This window comes from Dipteris shenzhenensis, chromosome 5 (genome assembly GCF_047967505.1).
Source record: "Dipteris shenzhenensis isolate YYH24624 ecotype China chromosome 5, Dip_SZ_1.0, whole genome shotgun sequence".
NCBI lineage: Eukaryota > Viridiplantae > Streptophyta > Polypodiopsida > Gleicheniales > Dipteridaceae > Dipteris > Dipteris shenzhenensis.
In genome coordinates this window covers 32,060,551-32,083,585 of record NC_141600.1, presented here as the reverse complement: position 1 = coordinate 32,083,585, position 23,035 = coordinate 32,060,551, and the positions used below count along the sequence as shown (strand labels likewise).

The 23,035-nt window shown below is 45.3% G+C and overlaps 1 non-coding gene across 1 annotated transcript; it reads right to left on the bottom strand.

Moving 5' to 3' along the window:
• Positions 1 to 1,202: 1,202 nt before the first annotated feature.
• LOC147901895 (U2 spliceosomal RNA) lies at positions 1,203 to 1,398 on the bottom strand. Its single transcript, XR_015541106.1, has one exon. It is a non-coding gene; the product is annotated as a U2 spliceosomal RNA (small nuclear RNA).
• Between the last annotated feature and the right edge of the window lie 21,637 nt (positions 1,399 to 23,035).

The following is a 23,035-nucleotide window of genomic DNA, read 5'->3' as shown; positions in this document are numbered from 1 at the left end:
CCCATCTCTGACTCTGCTTCTTGACTTTTATAGCCACGTATCTTGACACAGTTAACCAAATCGGTGTGTTGTTGATGCCTTGCAACACCAATCCCCTTTTTGCCTTTGTGAGGGACATCTGAGAGTCATCGCATTTAAGTCCATAGAGAATTGTCTGTAAGTTCCTATTCGGTCACGTATCATTAAGACCCGTGTCCAGGGCAAATAAATTGCTTTGCATTAAAATACATGGTCGGGTAAGAATTGCACCTTTGCCCCCTGGCAACACCATCAGTTGACCATGTGCAATTCATTCACTCCCATCACCCCCTCCGCATCCTCATCATATATGTGTGCCTGAGTTCCATCATGCATCACCCTTCCCAGGCCAAAACAGAAAGGAGGAGCCTCTTTGGCTTATGAATTTCCCTGCCTCATGAACATCCTATGTCTCAGCTTGAGTCGCATGGGTATGGGAAAGTTTATCATCCACACATCTGATGGATCTTTCTTAGCACATCTGTACCATAGATTGAATCTTCTCTTGCAGTCCATAATTGCTCTGTCCGACTTTTTCACCTCTAATTTTTCAGCTCCCATTCTGTACTAACTCTTGCTGCAGACGGGGCCTTGCTTTCTAGCCACAGTGGACTGCTTTTGTCTAACTTGGGCTGCCTACTATGCTCAATCCAGATTCCAAACCATGTGCTATAGTGATGGTTGACCTCGATGATTCAAGCCATACGCAGATAGTCTAGTGTTGCTTTCTCGATTGGCATGAAAGACCGTTGCTGCATTGGAGTCGGTTGGCGATCTGTACTCTCTTCTCACGTTCTGAATCGTAAAGTGATTCTTGTCAAGAATTGGCAATTGCCAACTTCCTTCCTACTAATGGAGCAACCCGTGAGACAGCAACAGTAGGTACGGCAATCCGCCACAAGCGCCTTTCTTCTCAACACAACCAGCCATCTACACTCACCCAATCTGTGGACGTTCAACCTCCGGCCACTTTCCTATCAGCATAGCCCACATCTCCAATCTGCAGCTTCTCTGGAACGACCAACGAATTGCTCTGGGGACGACATCTGACTTCACTAACACAAAGGACTATGTACATTTGGCTCTGCGCAAAGGGGAGAGTGCAGACCTGATTGAAAGCGTCCGCGTCCTCGGTCGTGTGCGTCCTTCCTTGTTAGGATTTGGATTGGGGTCTCCCGAGGGAGAAGGGGTGCGCCAGCCCTCTGAGGTAGTGCAAGACACAGGCGACGCTCGCAGTCCCGGGCAGCAAGCTGCCGGATGGGGCTGCCCCCTGAAAGAAATTAGGTTAATATCATGTGACCCGATGGGTCACGTATCAGATATTAAACTGATAAGAACAGATACTACACTTGATCTTAGCCAAAAGGCCGAGAAAGGTATGAAGAGCAGGCACTCGCAGGCTCCGCTAAGAGAGCCCTCCCCTCACCCCCTTTTGCAGTGCTGCTTATGGGGTAGTTATGCCACGTGTCCACCATCTGTTGCATGCATCCCTCTCCATCGCTTTTCGTATCTTTTAGAAATTGAAGCCTAATACATTTAATACTTAATTTGGATTGGAAGCATGGAACTTAGCCTACTCACTCAAAAATAGAATCATTGCACACTACTGGCAGATGATCACAACCTCTTCTCTTCAGGCAACTAAGGGATGGTTAAAACTACCAAAGTGCAAAGTCTTGAAATTACTAGGTGTCCCTACATTATTTGACGTGTTAATGGGCGTGGCTTTTAGAAAGGTTCAAGGACAAATTCCCGACGTGGAGAGGCTACCCATCGAATTTGGCAAGGGTGAAACCTATCCTATAGGCACCTTGTACTTGTCTAGATCTTCTCCGGGGGGTGCTCACCAACAACTCGTTACCTTATCTCCCAACAAGTAAAGTGGACTTTTTGCAATAACGGAAATAAGGAGGTAAGAATGAGGGTTGTTGATATTCTTGACAAGGACTTTTTGCAATAACGGAAATAAGGAGGTAAGAATGAGGGTTGTCGATATTCTTGATAAGTAGCTTACAAGCTAGCAACCTTGTAGGTTAGCAGAGTAGTTATTAGCTCAGGCACCTCGTAGGCACAACTTCTCCTGCTCAAAAACACCTCCCCAATTAAACTACGTATGGCTCCTAGCTCGCATAATCATTCTCTATGGCCACAATCTATAACCTTGAGCCTTGCCATGCCAAATGAAGTGACCTTTGGAGATCACTTTGCCGTGCCTTTGAGGCCATAAAAGCACAAATTGGATTTTGAACAAACGGATCCTTTATCAATATTTTGGCATTTTTTAGGGGTGCAACATTAGTTGACACTATGTTAACAAGGCTAGCAAATTGTTCAAGACAAGCCTCCTGGTGCAAATATAAGCGTGGCTTGAAATCAAGAGGGAATTCATTCTCACCAATAGTGATAGGAAGACACCCATGAGCAAATCGACTCTCTGGTAAGAAAGTCGTCGGTGGAAAGGAGGGAACTTCTTGTTCTATGAAAAAAGTATTGGTTGGGTCGATGGTCCTTATTTTCTTTGCAACCCAACTCCTGAGGGTACCTCGAGGTGAGATTGTATCGGTTTTCAATTAGAGATGGAAGCATTCTTATAATCTGTGCACTTGGAAGAAAGCCCCCTAGAGTCTAAGAGAGAAAGAGACATTCATATAGAGATACACAAGCTGAATTATAATGCAATACTTTATCCCATGATAATCCCAAAAGTAATGTCCATGATGAAAGTAGGTGCGGGTTTTTTATTTTGGTGGCAAAAATGCCGGCCTTTGTTATTATAACATCAAAAACATTATAGCCTTGGCTGAAGTTATGGGTAGACTGCCCACGACCTACGTTGCATAGGAGCAAGCTACACTACTACTCGACCCAACTCCATGAACCACCCCCAAACCAATTCAGCATATACACGAACATTATTACCAAAATATGATAGCATCGTCTTAACCCCCCCTAGAATTACATTTTCTATGAACCTAAGACCTAAACCGAAACCAAATACCACTTTATTTGAACCGACCATATGCCAAGTAATATTGCTAGCTGTATATATGGCCAGCACACAGATAAAGTCCACGTAAGATCCCCAATGAGAACCAGCATCCGCTTTGAACACATGTTGAATCCGCCCATCGATCCCACAGTTGTGATAGAGCTTAATCCCACCTCTGATAGAGCCAAAAACTCTATACCAAACCCTCTGGGCAATCCCACAAGACCTGAAGAGATGGGATAAATCGTAAAAAGCCAGGCCACACAGAGAGCAGCATAGATTTATATTCTGTCACCGGACAACTCTACACTTAAGAGGACGCCACATGTGTACTACCTTGCACAACATAAAAATGGTCTTTCTCACCCTATAACCTTTTCAAATTTCTTTCAGCCTATCTGACCACCATTTCGGCAACCTTCTCTTTTTTAATTTAGCATTGAGGTTTCCAAACATGGTCCTACTCTCCATCACTTTCCTATACCCTACTTTTGCTGAGATTTTCTGTAGTGCGACCCTCTACATTCCATTGGTTGATTGTCCACATCAAAAAAGGAACACCGTTTGTTGTCCAGCTTTTAGGAATGCTATTTACTACCTACAAGATGCGGGCTTCTTCTCTATTATCAGATTGTATTGCTCAGCCAACCATATTATTAATCTCTAATCAGCTCTATGTTCGTCCCAAAGTTGAAGCCAAGAGTACCACCCTTTGTCCTTGCTCGGGGAAGAGCCATTCTGCAATTGGGTCTCCATTGTAAGAAATTGTCCTACTCCACCATAAATCCTCATGGAGGCTAGCATCACCACACAGGCTAGTTCTCCCCTTCCAAAACCATAAGCCACCATAGAATTTCCAAGCATCAAGTAAAACTGCTACCAAATTTGACCCCCAAATCTTAAGAGGAAACCTTGAACATATCTTCTCATACCGAGTGAGGTTTTCCCACATACCAACCTTCCTGCCCACTCTTTTCTCCACAAACCACTTTAATACATTTAATCCAAGAAGCCTCACATTCCAATATTGTTGGCAATCATTTAGATAGCAATGCAACATTCTTCTTATCAACGTTATGGTCTCCCAACACCCCCTGCCTTGGGAGATTTTAATGCTTCCCAAGGCACATAGTGCCATTTCATGTTGCACGCATCCTCCAACCAAACAAATGCCCTAAAAATCTTCTCTATTTCCAACCAATGTGACTTTCTAAACCTCTAGATGGATTCCAAGTAGGTAGTGGGCAAAGAGAGAACATGCTTCAACACAAGAATCCTAGCACTCCACCCCATGGTAACCCCACACCACTGCCTTAATTTCAATGTAATCTTATCCCTTAACCACTCGAAGATCTACTTGACGGTAACCCCCACCTCCAATGGAGCTCCAAGATACTTAATAATAACTCCCCGGTCAACCCATGGTCCTAGGAAACCATTTAGCCATTCAAGCTTAGGAACTGTGTTTGTTGTTAAGATAAGCGACTTAAGCTAGTTACAGATTGACCCGTTTACCTCACAAAATCTGTTCATCATCTCACTAAAGACAAGTTGGCTAGACTCTCGTGGTCCTCCATTGAAACAGAGATCATGCCATCAGCAAAAAATTGGCCACTAAAGAGTCCTAGAAGGCAACCTCAAGCATCTAACTACTCCATCATTCATAGCCTTTTAAATGGCCAACTTCAATGGAACATTACAGAGGGCAAACAGGGTTGGGGCCAATGGGTAGTGATGGCCTCATCCTACTTCATTTCTTTGGGAACAACTTTGCCAGCTTGACATTAACATCCTGGGACAAAGTCACCTTCAACCCGGAGTCATTTATCATTACAACATAATCTAACTTAATAAGATCCCAAAAAACCCAATAAAACTCTGTGGTAAACCCATTCTTATAATCTATGCACTTGGAAGAAAGGATATTCAAGGATTGTGCATTTAATTTAAACTAAGGATGAAGAATTGACTTTTCTTAAAGCACATGATTTGTAGTTCTTGAAGGGGAAAAGTGGGGCAATAGGATTGTCTGAGTGGGGTGTGAAGGGATGCCAACTACAACAAGTTGGCAATAGGGATCAAATTGTGTGAGGGGGGTGGGAATCGATATGCAAGAAAAGTGAGCCAATAGGATTGTGAATGGGATCGAGATAGGGAGAAAAGAGATGCAATGAGAATGTGAGTCTACTTTATGTGAAGATTTTAGCAAGCAAAAATTTTGAAAGGACTAATGATGATGGTGAGGCTTGCTTCGTCTGAAGACTTTAGGAGGAAACAAAATTAAAAGACTGGAGCATGATGGTGAGCCTTGCTTTACATGAAGATTTTCCAAGGCAACAAAATTAAAAGAATGGCATAACAATTGCATTTGCCTCTTGTTTGGGTTGAGAAAGCCCCTAAGATGAAGAGAGAAAGAGATTCATCTAGAGATACACAAGCTGAATTATAATTCAATACTTTATTCCATGATAATCCCAAAAGATATCTCCATGATAAAACTAGGTGTGGGGTTTTTATTTTGGGGCAAAAATGCCATCCTTTATTACTAAAACATCAAAAACAATACAGCCTTGCTTGGAGTTAAGGGTAGACTTTCCACAACCTATGTTGCATAGGAGCAAGCTACACTACTACTCGACCAAGTTCCATGAACCACCCCCAAACCAATTCAGCATATACACCAACATTACTACCAAAATATGATAGCATTGTCTTAACCCCCCCTAGATCTGCATTTCCTCTAAACCCATGACCTAAAGCGAAACCAAATACCACTTTATTTTGAACCGACTAGATGCCAAGTAATACCACTAGACGTACATATGGCCAGCACGCAGATAAAGTTGACATAAGGTTTCTTGTATCCCCAAGCCTCCGCTTAGCCTCCACTTTGAACAGATATTTAATCTGCCCATCAATCCCACAACTATGATAGAGCTTAATCCCACCTATGATAGAGCCACAAACTCTATACCAAACCCTCTGGGCAATCACACAAGACCAGAAGAGATGGGATAAACCCTAAAAAGCTAGGCCACACAAAGGGCAACATAGATTTATATTCTTCCGCCTGCCAACTCTACACTTGAGAGGAAGCCACATTTTTAAGACCTTACAAAACATAAAAAAGGCCTTTCTAATCTTGCAACCTTTCCATATATCTTTCAACCTATCTTTCAACATATGTGACCACCGTTTCGGCAACCTCCTCATTTTTATTTTAGCATTTAAGTGTCCAAACATGGTCCTACTCTCCATCAATTTCCTATACACTACCTTTGCTAAGATTTTTGGCAGCCTCCACATCAAAGAAGGAACGCCATTTGTTGTCTAGCTTTTAGGAATGCTATTTAACACCTACAAGATGAGGGCTTCTTCTCTGTTACTCAAATGGTATTGCTTAGCCAACCACATTATTGATCTCTATGTTTTTCCCAAAGTTGAAGCCAAGAGCACAACCCTTTGTCCTTGCTCGGGGGAGATCCATTAATGCAGTTGGGTCCCCACTGTAAGAAATGTCCTACTCCACCATAAATCCTCAAGGAGGCTTGCATCACCATAGAGGCTAATTCTCCCCTTCCAAAACCAGAAGCCACCATAGAGTGTCCAAGCATCAAGTAAATTTACTATCTACATCCCATAATGTAAATACACTTTATTGGTGAGTGCTCCCTAACATTAGAGTTAGTGAATATTTCCACTGCTAACACTAGCACACTCGGTGGTTAGCTTTTTTTAAAATTCTATCTATTTGAACCTAGTGAATCATTTGTAGGACCATTATAATGGAATATAATAGAACACAATTGCTATCATCTTTTTAAATCTTGTATGTTATTGATGAAAAAGTAGTTCTTTTGTGTCTTTGGGCGGCCGAACTCCTTTTGCATGTCGGAGTCATCTTTTTTATAGAAAATCTCCTCGTTTATGATTGAAAGCTTGAAATGTGCGAAGCCTACTGTGAGCATCTGCTTTTTCTACGGTGGAAGTGGTGGTTTGTCATCTGATTCCATCTCCTCTGGATCAGGTATGTCGATAATCTCAGCAGTTGTGCTAGGAAATGTGAGGCGATGGCCACGTTTGGGCGCCATATGTAGACAAGGCTCGTGGGAAAAGCTTCTGTCAATCTTGTGGTGTCATCAATGGCACATGCAACAAGCTGTCAATAGTTTTTGGCATGTGTGAGGAACTACTTATCAGCTTTCATTTAGCACTGTGAGATGTATTTTCGATGATGGAGTTTGTTGGGGAGAGGTCGACCAGAACGACTACTGTGGAGGTGTGAGCCTCATGTGAGTGAAAAGGCTTGGTGATAAGGGTCGGATTCATACTGATACATCCATTGGTTGTCCTATTGGTACGGAGGATGGAGTGCATGTGAGACAGATTCCCTTGTTGTTGGAGCTGTGTTGGATGGCGAAATGGTAGTCAGATCGAAGGCATATTGTTCGCTTTTAAAGTGGAGTGAAAGCGGATGTCGTAGTTGGATGTGAGTCGAAGTGGGGTCAGATGGGATGAGTAATGTCACATGTGTTGGGCGGATTGGGGTCAAAGACATTCACCCATTCCTAGGCGCTTGTCAGATTGGCATCGAAATCAGACACTGTGGTCGAAGTCAGAGTGGACTTGGAGTGCTCAGTTGTTTGTGTTGTATCCATCGGATTGGAGTCGGAGTCAAATTTGGCTTTGTTTGACGGTTGTCAGATGGTCGTTGGTGGGCCCAGGCTCACCACTGTGGGTGCTTCGTTTAAGTTTGGCATACCTGCAACACTTAGTGGATTGGGCTAGTAGGCATTAGAGCATACCTGAATGTTTGTGTAGATGAAACAACATGTTTCATATGTCTATGTCGGACCAGTGTCGGACTGTAGTTGGAGTCTGATGGATATAAATTCATCAATGTGAATAGTAGCTGAAACATATTTATCATCTTGATTGAGGTCTTTGCAGAGTTGCAGAGAGATTGTGTTTATCTTTGCTTGAGTGTGGTCAGGTCCAATATAGGGTTTGAGCCTCAAACTATTGGCTGGTTTGTCAAATGCATTCCCATGAACGTCAGCTGATTTGAAGGTATCTTGATCAAAAACTTCAAGCACCTTGAAGGGACCATCATATCTAAGCTTGAACTTTCCTGGCATTTTCCCTAACTTTGTGTTAAACATTAACACCAAATCACATTTTTTGAACAATTTGAACTTGATGTTTCTATTAATCCATGCTGCCCTCCTTTTTTGAATAATATCAGCAATATGTGAACTTGTTAGCCTCTATCCTCATCCAATTGCAAAAGTTGTTCTAATTTTGCATTGATGGATTCTTCTAGGGATAGTTTATTATCTATTGCCACACTCAGGCTACCTGTCAGAAATTCCATAGGTACTACTGCTTCACAGCCATATACGAACCTGAAAGGTGTTAACCCAGTTGCAACCTTGTGTGTTGTTCTAAGTGCCCACAGTTTTGAATCCAAGTGCTAATACCAATCCTCAGGGTGATCAGCCATTGTTCTTTTGTAGACCTTTTTCATCAGTTTGTTGGAGCTCTCAGCCTGCCCATTGGCTTGTGGGTAATAGCCTGTAGTCATCTTCCTGATTGTTTTGTTGAGGAAATGGGTTCCTCTGTATGACACTATTTCAATAGGAACACCAAACCTGGTGACAATATTGTGATAAAGGAAATGTGCCACAGTCCTAGCCTTACATGTTTTGAGTGCTATAGCTTCAACCCATTTTGTACAATAGTCAGTGGCACCCAAAATATATTGATTACCTGAAAACTTTGTTAGAGGTTTGATGGGGTCCAATAAAATCCAGTCCCCATTTCTAAAAAGGTCCCAAGAGGAGAATTGGTTGATGGGGCATCATATCACTGTCCAATGGTCTATCATCTGTTTGACAGGGCAAACATGCTTTGGCCCAATTATGAGCATCTTTTAAAATGGTAGGCCACCATAAACCAGCTTGCAAAATCTTCTTAATTGTAATGTCTCCAGAAAAGTGTCCTCCTGGTGTTCCTCCATGGGCTTTAGCTAGGATAGCTTTCTACTTTCGGAGTTTTTTGATTGATTAGACTAGTTACTACTTTTGAATAATTTTTAAAAAGGGACTTAAATTCCAAACAAGGGAGCTTATGGATTCTTAGTCTTCAAATAGTAGGTTTGGGTACTTATCTTGTTGCTTCCACATCACATTGGAGGTGCAAAGGTGTAACATCCTCTCTAATATAACGTGAAATAGAAATTTGATCTTTGTGAGAATAACAAACCTCATCCTAGTCTTCTTTTAGACCTTGAAATGCATCTTCTTACTGCTGAAAATATATTGAACTTGTAGACATAGGATAGTATCCCGATACACTTGAATAATAAAAATTTTAAACATAATTTTTTGAATAATTTTGAACGTGATATATTGTTAATTTGATAGTAAACCACTCGTCATCATTTGTGTGATCAGATTTGCAATTTGAATTTCGTATCTAATTTAGGCAAAACTCAATAGACCAGTGAGATGGGCCCATCATGCTACCCAAGTCATGGGATGCATGGTTTGGCTTGGCTCACCATCTTGCAAAACTCATATAAAACAACAAGCTCTGGTTGTTGGAGATGATGATGAGGTTGAGAAGCATAGTTAAAGACAAAAGATTTGTATTGAAGTGGCACATTATTTTGATTAATTGACAAATGGAATGGGCCAGACTGCTCAAAATGCATTTTTTCAATAGCTTTTTCTCCATAACAATTTCAAAGAGATGCAAAATACAAGGGAAGAAGTTGAGGTAACAATGTTTAAAATACTCTAACACAAGTAAGGATGCCTAGATTGGTAGATGAGAACTTCTTGAAGAGATCAATCCTTATAATGTTATTGAATTCGGATTGCATTGAATCCCATGATGTTAAAATTGAAATAGCATCAATAATATTGGGGACTCATAGAGAAATTCATACTTGGCAAAGTCTCACCTTAGGATCGAGAAGGAAGGGTTATTGCCCCTATCATGTAGAAGCCCCATCACAAAAGAAGTTAAGGACCTTGTAGTTTGTTTTTGACCATTGAGACCCAAGTATCACCAAAAAGGAAGATGTTTGCCATACGAGAGTGGACAATAATGGGTTTGTATAGCATGTAGTGCATCTACTTGGTGAGCCTCAAGTTAGTCTTTACAACGTATATGTTCAACATCTTTACAATGTATATGTTAAGCATCTTTTAAGTATGAACACTTTTTCCACTTCCACATCATGTTGGTTGCATACGCCAAGCACAATGAGTGTTTTTGAATGCATAGGATTTCAATGTATGCTCTACAATGATGACCAACCCAGTGGTAGAATTAACAACCACCATGTTGGTTTGCAAGCCGATCTAATAGTTGCAGCTACCGTGCTAGTTTTGAACACTTTAATAAAGAGAAAGTGAAAGTAGTATAAATGTAGCAGCATATATTAGATGTATTCAAATAGCCATATATATTTGTACTATCATATAATAAGTGTAATCACTTGGATATCAAATGTAATCAAAATGCAGATCACTGTCATAGTGGTTTTTGGACATATTTTGGAGCACTTTTTGAGAACATATTATCACTTATGTCTAATTTTTGTCCAATTTGATACTTTCAGTAGCCTTCACCTTTTTTTATTTCAACACCCTTCACCTTCTCTTAATACTCTTTCAGCACTTTTTTTATTTCATCAGCCGTCACCTTCTCTTAGTACTCTTTCAGCACAATGAGAGCACTCTTAAGAAATGTTGAGCAATTTTTAAAGCTTTTGTTGTTCTGCTCCAGGAGCACAAGCTTTCTGCGGCTCATTCCCGTAGCTGTGGGAAGGTTCTCCCTGGACGTTCCTACACTTACTGGGAGCCCTCGATCGGCGCACAGGGGAGGAGTGGGGGTGTCTGTACCTCCGTGTGCGACGAGCAGTTAGCCCAGGGAGTTTTCGGTCATGGCAGGCCGAGCCCTTTGGGTAGGCCTGGATTTGGAGGGATCCAAAATTGGAATCCTCAACATTTATGCTCCCACAGACCTCCGATGCAGAGCCACCTTCTGGAGGACACTTACAGGGATTCTTCCAGACATGGATTCCTGGATTGTTGGAGGTGACTTCAACAATCTGGAGACCTTGGAGGACCAGCAGGGCAGAGATCCGGAGTTCACAGGTATGGCTCAGGCAGAGCAGTCAGCTTGGGACTCTTTCATCTTCGCGACAGGAGGGAGGGACAGTTGGAGAGACCCGTCCTTCCGGCGTTGGCACGGGAGCCTGAACTTCTCTTGGGGCTTCCGCAGGGAAGGAGGCAGACTCCTGGAGAGGCTTGATAGATTTTATGTCAGTGATTGGGCCATCAGCAGAGGCGGTCAGGCGGGTATAGTTCCAGGGACGACACTCTCCAACCATGCGCCTGTGCTCCTATCATTAGATTCGGCAGCCCAGACCCTTCCCCCCGGGTCATGCAGGATTCCCGACTCCATTTTCTCGAGGGTGGACGTGCGCAGCAGTATTTGCAGTCTTTGGGACAGAGACTGGGGGAAGTGCGTGGATCTGGTAGACTCAGTTGCGCAGGCTCTGCAGGAGTCCAGCCAGATCTGCCAGCTAGCAGCCCTACAGGTTCGACAGGATTGGTGGGGCAGAGAGAGAGCTCTTTGGAGGGACCTCGCCTCCATTCAGCGACTCCAGCAGGCTTCCCCGGGCTCGGAGGAGCTTCGGATCCAGGCCCTTCGAGCCAGAGCCCTCCTGGAGGAGACACTCCAGCGTCGCTCAGAGTTTTCCTATCACGCCTCTCTCTCCTTCTGGGCCCGGAAGGGTGACCAGATGTGCAGGGAGTTCTTCAGGACGCATGGCTAGAGAGCTGCAGGTGATCAGCTTCGGAGTCTCAGGACAGCGGATGGTCACATCGTTACGGATCCGGGGGAGGTCCTGGGGTTGGCCACTGACTTCTACAGGACCCTCTTCCAGCAGGAGCCGCTTGCCCCTCGTGCTAGTCGTGCCCGTGAGGAGGTGTGGAGGCACATTCCATCCCTGGTCCAGCCTAGCATGCAGGCGACGTTGTTGGCACCGTTCACCTTGGATGAGATGTTGGAGGCCTTGATGGCTATCGACGGACAGAAATGCCCAGGTGAGGATGGGCTATCCCGAGCATTCTTCACCTCCTTCTGGGACCAGATCCATCAGCCCCTCCTTGCAGCTCTGCAGGGGATTTTCAGTAGCGGTCAGATGCCAGAGAGCCTTTCCTCGGGACTGATTTGCCTCATCCCGAAGGGAGGAGATAGACAGGAGATCCGCCAGTGGCGTCCGATCACTCTCCTTACCACTGCCTACAAAATCCTCGCCAAGATGATCAGTGCCCGAGTTCAGCCGCTACTCCCAGACCTCATCCATGACACTCAGACAGGCTTTGTCCAGGATCGCAGTATCCTGGATAATGTCTTCACCTTTTCAGAGGCGGCGGAGTGGGCTCAGCACAGCGGATCACACCTTGCCATTCTTCTTCTCGACTTCGAGAAGGCCTACGATCGCATGGACTGGTCCTTTTTGGAGGGGACTCTGGAGCGGCTAGGTTTCCCGGCAGGTTGGATTCAGGGTATCTCAGCTTTGTACAGGACAGCGTCTAGCAGGGTCATCATTGGAGGCAGGATGGGTGAGCGCTTTAGCTTGGAGAGATCAGTGCGTCAGGGCTGCCCCCTTGCTCCTTACCTGTTTCTCTTCTTCGCCGAGGCCATGACTTACTACCTTCGGGCAAGGTCCACCGGGATCAGGGGTGCTCGCCTTCCACTCCGGGAGGACACGGAGCTTTTGGACTCGGAGTACGCAAATGATACAGCCCTTTATGTCCAGGACGATGAGAGGATGCTAGAGAGGGTGCGGATGGTGGCCCTGGAGGTTTTCTGCTCGGCCGCTGGTGCGAAAATCAACTGGAACAAATCAGTTGGTTTTCTCAGAGACCCTGGGGCGTGTTCTCAGTGGGGGCGATTTCTGGGTTTCAGATGGATTCCATGGGGACAGACAGCTAGATACCTTGGCTTTCAGGTTGGCCTAGACATCACGCCAGCTCAGCAGTTTCTCCCGGTGCTAGACTCCATCCGACGGAAGCTGGCTTTCTGGAGCACTGCTAAGCTGTCTCTTGCAGGTCGTGCCCTGGTAGTTAACCAGGTCCTCCTAGCCACGGCTTGGTATGTGGCTTCCTGCTGGTGCTTCTCGAGATCCAGCGTGGCACAGCTCAGGAGGTTGGTTCGGAACTTCCTTTGGTCTGGGGAGGATGGTCTTAGAGATACCAGAGCCACGGTTGCTTGGCAGACAGTCATTCTTCCGCAGGCTGAGGGTGGCCTGGGGGTCATCGATCCAGAGCTTCAGAGTCAGGCCTTGTTAGGCAAGCTTGTCATCTGCGGTTTGACCCCGGGGGGGCAGACGTGGAAGATGTTACTTCAGCAGGGAGTCGGCTCTTGTGTCCCGCGCCGAGGTGGAGAGTGGCTACCGTCCCTCAGGTGGATCTTCACTTCCGCCCCGCTCCCCACTCGTTCATAGCCTCCTCATGGTTTGGAGGCGGCTCCGCCTCAGTCTCATTCAGACAGTCCCCTCCCAGCTGTCAGGAGGAGATCGATCGCCAGCCGCTTATCTGGAACGGTCAGGTCAGAGATGCCGAGGGCCTTCAGTTGGGGGAGAGATCACATATCAGGTGGGACGGCTGGATGAGGGGGCCAGCCCGGTCCCTTCGAGTTTGGAGGGATACGTACAGACATCTGGAGATGGCTGATCTTGCAGACGCAGCTGGAGGTGCACGTGGAGTCCAGGCGAGACGCACGGAGATCGACGGTGCGATCCCAGCTGTTTGGTTGGTTCCACCTGAGCCTCAGGTCCTCATGCCTGGTGACCCGCTGGCTGGGACAGTTCACCCCCCGTGGCATCCCACTGGTGATCGCAGGACATATGGATGACTCCTCTATCTCCTTCTTCGCGGTTTCTGGGGATGGACGACTCAGGAGAGAGGATGCGCTCATCGACCCCCTACTCCCGTGGCAGAGGGTTCGGGTCGTAGGCCTTTTGGGGAAGGTCTGGCGTACCGACCCTAGCATCGAGCAGGACCAGTTGCAGCTTTGGCGTCTTTGGCTCTGGGAGGGGCGGGCCTTGTCAGAGCTTGATTGGGACCCAGGAGAGTGGTGGTGGCCAGAGATTGTGACAGGACAGGGGCCGACTTCCTTCTTCGCCTACACACGACTCTGGGCAGGCGAGTTCTCGGGAGGATGCAGAGCCGCCCCCCCACCCAGCGACCCAGCTGGTACGCACAGGGTATTTCCAGGTTCTTTTTGCAGGCATTCTGGAAGGCCTTGTGGGAGAGCTGGCAGCCGCGGAAGATCTCATACTTCCTGTGGCTTCTTGCCCACAAAGGTCTTCCAGTGGGGAGCTGATTGAGGCAGATAGGCCAGGACAGATGCTGCCAGATTTGCCATGCGGATGAGGAGTCACCAAAACACTGCCTGTGGAGTTGCACTCGCGCCCAGGAAGTGTGGAGGTGGACTTTCAGGATTCTTACTCGCGCAGCACCAGAGCTAGGATTGATCACTTGGGGCGCGTTCTGTTGGTGCAGCACCGCACCTGGTCTTCATCACTTATTCGAGGCATGCCAGCAGGACCCCACTTTCCTTGTCACACAGGGGACGTGGGGGCCGCTCGAGGGTATCCCGCAGCACCTAGCAGAGGCTGATACAGGAGTTCGGGAGAGGCAGCCAGTCTGGGAGATTATTAGCAACATTACAGGGTGGCACATCTGGACCTCGCGCTGCGCGCAGATCCTCGGTGGCACCTCCTTATCGACTGCCCAGATCATGGCGGAGATTTGGAGTGAGATTATTCATACCCTCAGAGGCCAGTGGGACCAGATTCAGGGAGACTCCCGGGCCGGTCAGGAGAAGCGGAGACGCTTCCTCCGGGCTTGGGACACACAGGGCCTCTTCTTCGAGCAGACTACGCAGGGCCTTCGGTGGCACTACTCACCACCCCGATGGCTGTTCATTCACACTCGTCATATCCCTCCGTGAGAGTATGATTTATTATGCTACCTTTTAGGGCTGTGTCCGATTTGTGAACGCAGCCCGTCAGCTATAAGCTAACCTCTTGTATCTTGTTCTCGAAGTAATATAATTAGCACTGTTTTTTCGGCAAAAAAAAAATATGTGGATGACATCATACTCACTGGCAGTGATTGCAGCAAATTACAGTAGTGCAGTCCACTTTATGTCACAACTTTGACATGACAGATTTGGGCCTATTGCACTATTGTCTTGGCATTGAGTTTTGGCAGATCCATGATGGCATTTCTATGTCACAGACAAAGTATTCGAAGGGGTTGTTGCAGAAATTTAAAATGGAGAACTGTAAGCATGTGGCTACTCCATTGGAAAAGGGACTCAAGCTGAGTAAGCATGATACTGCTAAAAAGTTTGATGGCACTTTGTATAGGCAGTTGGTTGGCAGTTTGATATATCTATGCTCCACACGGCCTGATATTGCCTACCCCACAGGACTTTTGAGCCAGTTCATGCATTGTCCCACGATCACACATTGGAATGCAGCAAAGAGGGTTCTTAGAAATGTCCATAACACTCTTTCTCTTAGCTTGCATTATGCTTCAAATTGTGATCTCAAGCTGAGTGGTTTCACCGACTCAGATTGATCAGGGGACATTGATGATAGACGGTCCACTACTGGCTATTGCTTCTCATTGGGTTCAGCTTGTATCTCATGGCTCAGTAGGAAGCAAGAGCGAGTCTCTCTTTCCTCCAGTGAAGCAGAGTACAAAGCTGCAAATTCAGCCACTATGGAGTTAATGTGGTTAAGGAAGCTTTTGCATGACTTACATCATGCACAAGATGGCAAAGCAAACTCTATCTTTTGTGACAGCCAGAGTTACATTGCCATAGCCAACAATCCCGTCTTTCATGCTCGCATTAAACACATTGAAAATCATTATGATTATGTATGGGATTGTATTTCTAATGCTTCATTGATCTCATCTATTGTCCCCATCTGAGGACAATGTGGCGGATATCTTCATCAAAGCCCTGTTAACAGATCTTTTCTTACGACATCGACATGGCTTGGGGATCAGAGACATTCTCACAATGTCAAGGGGGGTTGTGAAGTGATTCACAAAGACATTGTTTTCATGTACTCCCATAGGTTGCATATCCATCTGGATGAATTTATGCAATCATGGTAGTTTAGGTACTGCAGGGTACACCTGAGATGTTTCCAGGGTACTTTCAGCCATATCTTTGAGGAGGGATTTGTAAGAGATTACAAAGATATGGTGTTGTAGACATAAATTCAACCCTATGGTTGACCAGTAGTACTTGGGTACTATATATACTTGTATTGTTTCATTTGAACATTTCTATTGGAGCTTTCTTGTGTGTGCACTCTTACTCACTTGTGTTCACAACCTATCTCCACTTTGTTCCTAGAGCTACCACAATCACAAAGACATAGGGGGTAAGAGAGATCTATGAAAATGAGAAGAAATAGGGGGTAAGAGAGGAGGATTAAACAAAGAAAAAGGGGTAGCAAGCAACCCTCTTGAGTTCTAGATACTTGCCAAAAAGTGTCCTCTAGACTAGTGCAATCATACTATAAGCAAGGTGTATTCTAATGGATCTCATGTGACTCATGACAAGCAAGGGATATCATTCAAATGTGATTGTAAGACAGATTGTTCCGTTATGCATCTTTTCATTTACATTTCATCTTACAAGAATATGATTACATCTTTGCATTACTGTAGATAGATGTCTATGGTGGTATGTGGGCCTATAGTCATTACTTTTGCATTGAGAGGATTGATCAATGGTGACTGAACATAGACTTCTAGTAAATCATGCAAGTGTAAGAGACACTAATGTAGATTGTAGACAGCTGAATTATGTTGGGGTATTAAAGTAAAATAATGTTGAATTATGTTAGCTGAATTATATTGGAGTATTAAAGTAAAATAATTGAATGGCCATATGGTTGGTATATGGATGCAGCCAGGTGGTTGATCGAGATATAGCTTCGAAGAGGAGTCATAGAGGCACTGTATCTGGGACTGCCCACATGCAAAGGAGGTTTGTGGGACAGGTCTTTGCTGCTACCCAACGAGAGATGGTGGTGACCTGGGGTGCAATTGCCTAGGTGACAGGGACAGAGGACTACCTTGTGGCTTTTCAGGGAAGCATGCCTATAGGCCTCACAGGACATCATATTTAAAATAGGTGGCACCTTTGTGTTTTTTGTGGATTGCATTGTAGCCTTCCACTGATAAGGCTGATGGCAAATACAACATCTTGACACCTATGCAAAAACCCAACAATATGATGATAGAGTGAACTCCTGGTCACTGCAATAGATGGGAGTTCACACTGCCAGCATCATTGTGTGGTATATATGGACAGCCAGATGGAAATAGGCCATTGATCAGCAGAGTACGTCCTTTCTGAAGACCCTGACTTCGATCTGGCAGGACCTTGTTGTTGGAAGTCACCTCCCCATCTGTAAGCTCCCATGTGAGGAGAGTGTGGGGGAGGTAGACTTATGGTTAGGGCTACCACATGGGCAGCATATTGGCTACCATGTCGGTGAAAATAAACTAGTTGGATGTAGATGTTCGTGCCAGCCTGTGGCTCGGGGATGCTTGGATTCGACGGGTCCTAGACCCGTGAGCATCATGGTTGGGTGGTGAGCATACCTGTGCCTCTACCAGATGCATATCAACATCCTCAGCTAGATGGGTTGTGCCCATCTCTGACTCTGCTTCTTGACTTTTATAGCCACATATCTTGCAAAGTCCAAAATGGACGGCTTTGGAGGGAACTTGAGGGATGTCCTCCTCGAGCGATGGCTAAGCTAGGGCTGCTGCCACCGCTGCCGCCACCAAATCTCTCTCCACTAGATCTAAACAATGATATGATGGATGTGTCATTCATGGAAGAGAATATTGCACCAGCTTCAACGATGCCAACCATGCAAGAGACTGCTATTGGCAGAAACGACGCATAAATGACTTTTGTGGATGATGAACAAGACCTCCCAGGACAGTTCGTATCTTGCCATAGGTAAGCTTCCTTGCTTAAATGTCCACACTGGTCTTTTGAATGAAACAACTAAGTAGCTAGGCTCGTGCACTATGGTGGGATATATTCATGGGCCAAGACCACCCGCAGCTTCCTGACAGGGGTGGGTGCTCAATGCTGCTTGGTCACGTAAGGGGCTAGTAGTAACCAACATACGCTTCCTGAGAAACGGATTCATAGTTTTTCTTTTTGAAAAACGAGAGATGGCAAGCTCTGTAGTTCAAAATGGAATGCGACCATTAGAAGCCAGCCCCTATCGGTACAGATGTGGGATGCCTCCTTCACTCCCAACATGCTGCCTCCTTCCAAAGCTCCCATTTGGGTCAAGTTCCCCGACCTCCACTAGTGATGATGCAGACAAAGATGACCATCCGACACAGGATCATGCTCTTACTGTCTATCTCCAACATCTAGAAGATGATAGAGATCATGATTTTGCTTTCTAAGCATGATATATTTGGGTACTCTACCCTGGGGGTGTTTCCCAAAAGTACTGTGGGAGCCATGTGTTTTTGGCTTTGATAGGTCTATTTGTTGGTGCATTGGTCTCCTAGACCTCTAAGTTGATCATGCATCCATGCATGATGAGCCTCTGAGCCATGCTAGATGAGATTTCTATGTTAGGCTCACTAGCCTCTGAGCCATGCTCACTTGTCTCTGAGATTGTGTGGGAGCCATGTCTAGTTCTAGACCGGCATGCACAGTTTTGATGACCGTCATTGTCATGTTCTGTTCTTGGTTCCATTCCAGTAGTCCTCACCTTTCCTCCATTGGGGGGTGTTAGGAAACGGAGTCAATTTGAGTGACTTTTAGTGTGTTTCTATTGAGTTCTAGCATAGTACTATACTACTTTATATCCTAGAGTGCCATGTGTCACTATGGGACTTATCCCATATACATTTGACACTTAAGAGTGTGTGTCCCTATCCTATTGTACTTTCTCATGTCGAATCATCAAGCCTTAAGCCTTCTTGATCATGTAAATACCTTGCTTGGTTGTACATTTCTTTCTAGCATTCTTTCATTTCCATTAATTTTGCCTAGTCTTGCTTTTCTACTTTCCTTTCCATTCCATGTCTTGCATCTTCACTTCTTTCAACTGCCCTATGTAAAACATAAAATTTGTCGGATCTGGCGGGCGGCTTTTGGGGGAATGACGAAAATTTTTTACAAATGGGTCAGAGCAACAGAGAGAACAAAGACGTTCCTTAACGCCATTAAAAAAAGAGCTAACAAGTGAAGGCGAGAGAAACAGGAGGTAGAGAAAGCAAAAGAATCAGACACTACCGTACGGGGGCAAAGCATTCTCAGGGAGATAAAGAAAAGTCTTAGAAGAGAAGCTATAGTTGAAAAGCAGCAGGAAAACATATACACAAGAGAGTGATGGGCGGGAAAAGGGGATAGGGAAAACGAGGGAATGTTTAGGATGCTCAGGAAGAAGCATGCCCAGTAAAACATCGAAGAACTCAAAATAGATGGACATACGCTAGTCGACAAGGATCTGATCCTCCAAGCAGTGGTGCAACATTTTCAACAGGCAAGCAGCTATGGAGCATTGTAGTTAATGCCCGATCGAGGGGGTGGTAGCCAGATTGGACGCTTCCTATCTAGAAAGATAGATCACGGCTACAGAATTGAAAGTAGTTGTGAATCAAATGGCTAAGGGAAAGACGTGTGGAGAAATGTCCTTCCAATCGAATTCTTCCAAGGCTTATGGGAGACCTTAAGTTCTTTTCTCTTGCTAGTGAAAGGTTATCTAGATTCTAGATTCAACACAGGGATGATCAAGCTAATTCTAAAAGGAGGCCCAATGGAAGAACTCAAGAATTGGAGGCTACTTACAATGCTTAGCACTTGCTACAAAATCTTCACCAAGGTTCTGGCACTCAAGCTAAAAGGGAAAATGCAAGTTTGGATCAGAGAAGAGAAACAAGGATTCATCCAAGGAAGAAATCCTCACACTGTGGAAAGGACTGGAGTATGCTGAAGAGCATGGGCAAGACATCTGCTTCATGAAAGTTGACTTTGACAAAGTCTATGATATAATGGAATGGGGATTTATCCTTCACGCTGTCCAAGATATGGGACTCAGACCTATTTTCACGAGCTTTTTCAAGGCCTTACTACAGGGGACTAAAGCTAAAGTGAAAGTCAATTAAAAAGCATTAGACACTTTCCATTTAAAAAGGTCCATTAGACAAGGATGTCCCTTTTCCCCCCTGCTTTTTGCTATAGCGGCTGATGTACTCGGATGGCTAATTCAAAGGGAGGTTGACAACAGAAATATTTTAGGCATTCAGTTCAGATACCAATGGGTTTCAAATGTTCAAATAAGAGTAGGTGGGAATGGGTCATCCAGAAAGTCAAAGAGAAGATTGCAAGATGGCAAGGTCTCCAACCCACCCTGGCCAGAAGAAAGTTTGTACTAAATTATTATATTTATCCATCAGTAATTCATGCTGGCTTCCTTTGCAGCAAGCCTTGTCTCAGGTTAATACGCTTTTTAGAACCTTTCTGTGGGAAGGGGACATGGGTCAAAAGAAAATGGCTAACGTTCACAGGAGGTATTGCACGATGCCGAAAGAAAAGGTAGGGCTGGGCATAGTGAATGTTGAGAAATCTTCAGCAAGGTTCATGGCACAGTGGATCCTCAAGGCCTTTCAAGCGCTGAATACCGTTTGGGCTTTCTTGGTCAAAAAAAATGTCGAAAAATTTAAACCTATTAGGTGCAAGCATCGGAAAAACCTTTCTGAGGGCAGAAGCCTTTTGTTGCCAAAGGATCAGAACTGTGGAAGGGGATGTGGAAGGCCTGGGAACTCCTCAAACCATCCTTTCTATGAAAAGGCTTTTTAAGCAAAACAGGAACTTTTTGTAGCCAAGACTTGATGGCAAGACGTTCGGGATAGAGCAAGTAGAAGGTGGAAGAGTGACGAAGAAATATCCTTAGATTGGTGGAAGGTGATCATGAAAGCCATAAGAGTACTTGCTTGAGAGCTCAGTGGGAGCCCGGGGGTGAAATACACCTTGAGAGCATGGTGCTTTGAAGACTCCAGACTGACTAATCACTCATTATGAGGGGGAGAGTTGGAGGATGGTGGCATCGAGATTGCTCGAGTTTGAAGGCAACGTGACTGCTGGCGGTAGTGCCATCTGGTGCAACCTTGGATGGCTGTGTGTACCAGGATGGTTTGCTTGCGCAGGACCGAACCTAGTGGAGCAAGACCCACCAGAAAAGCCAAGAATCGACATTGACACCAAAACTAGAGCATGTTCATCGACGAGTTGAGATCAGGCAGAGATGTGTCGGTGAGAGGCGTGTTGGAAAAGTCACCTCTCCATCTGTAAGCCCCCATATGAGGAGAGCGTGGGGGAGGTAGACTTAGGGTTAGGGCTACCGCATGGCAGTGGCCTGTGAGTGGCAAACTCTGAGGGAAAAACATGAAGACAGGGCTCCCACGTGTACGGAATAGCACACATGGCTGGCAGCATCTGGCTGGGGCAGAGCTGTGCAAAGGAGCCTGCAGGATATGTACGGATCACTGTGCCAGGGTATGGGGTGCTGCAGACAGTAGTACGGCTCAGTACGGAAGGCCTAAACCATGGTATATACAGCCCTGACAGGGTATCCAGAGCCTGGACAGGTCCAAAATGATTCTCGGCAGATTGCAGCAGGGTCTAGGCCAGAAAATCGGGCTGGTGGAACAGGGCCGCACAGAGGCAGGAATGCCTGCTGACTGCCATAGTGACAGGTTGGACCTGAACTGCCTCAAAGGTGTGCCCCCACCAGGTTAGTTTACAGATCAAGGCTACCCGCCCCATGGAATTTGTACTTTTGTCGGTGGGGAAGAGGCTGCTGGTCGGCCAATAAGGACCCTACTGGATCTCTCAATATCGAGGCCTTTGGGGCCTATAAAAGGAGCCCTTTGAGGGCTTGTAACTCATCCACTCAGGCAGCAGATTGGAGCAGCAGAGCAGCATATCTGGGCCACCATCCAGGGAATCCATGGAGGCTGAAGAGGTGCAGACATATAGATCGCTAAGTTCTTCGCGCCCTTTATGTCTCCCATCACTACCCCATATACTATACTCATGCCAAAACTCTCATGTTCAATCATCCCATGGCTTCTCAAAATAGAACCTGAATGTGTCCCAACCCTTTAATGAATTTCTCGTACCATGTAAATTAGAACTGTTCAGCTTGATAAGCTATTTCACATCACTCTTTCACTCAGTCACACACAATGTATTACATGAATAAGAATGCTGGCTTACAAATGACAAATGTGTAGCCACTTAAAAGGTTGGCATTCACCATCATTCTCCTTCTGCGCCTTGAAGAATTAATCTTTCTGTGCCTACCTGTGACATGCAAGGAAACTAACTCACATGGATGCCACACTGTAACCTTGTAGAGAAAGAAATTAAAAGGAGATATCACTAGAACATGAAAACTACATGTGGACACGTGCATTAGATTTTGCACCTACCACTGGCACCTACAAAATGGAAAAACGTGAAAGAGAACACCTTCATGTTGAAAATCACGTGTCCTTAATGTCAACTGCAAGGTTGAAGTTTGTCTCTTCCTTGACGTCAACCACAAGCTTAACCATGCAGCTATTTCTCATCTGCCATTTTTTCGCAGCACAGTTTTAGAGTGACCCAATTTGGGGCCATTGATTCAATTCTCCTAAAAGAAATTGTCACCATTTGAAGATTCACAAGACAACATTGTCCTCATTAGGGTTGAGGTTTCATAAGGACCATGGTTCAGAGCATAGGACCAAGACATATTCGGAGGATCGTACAGGCACATCAATGATCAAGATCTCTCATTGCAGAGGCATCTCAGTAGAATTATCGTCATTGCTTACCTCTCATAGGTTGAAGTATCCAGCAGAATTATCCGCATACTGTGAA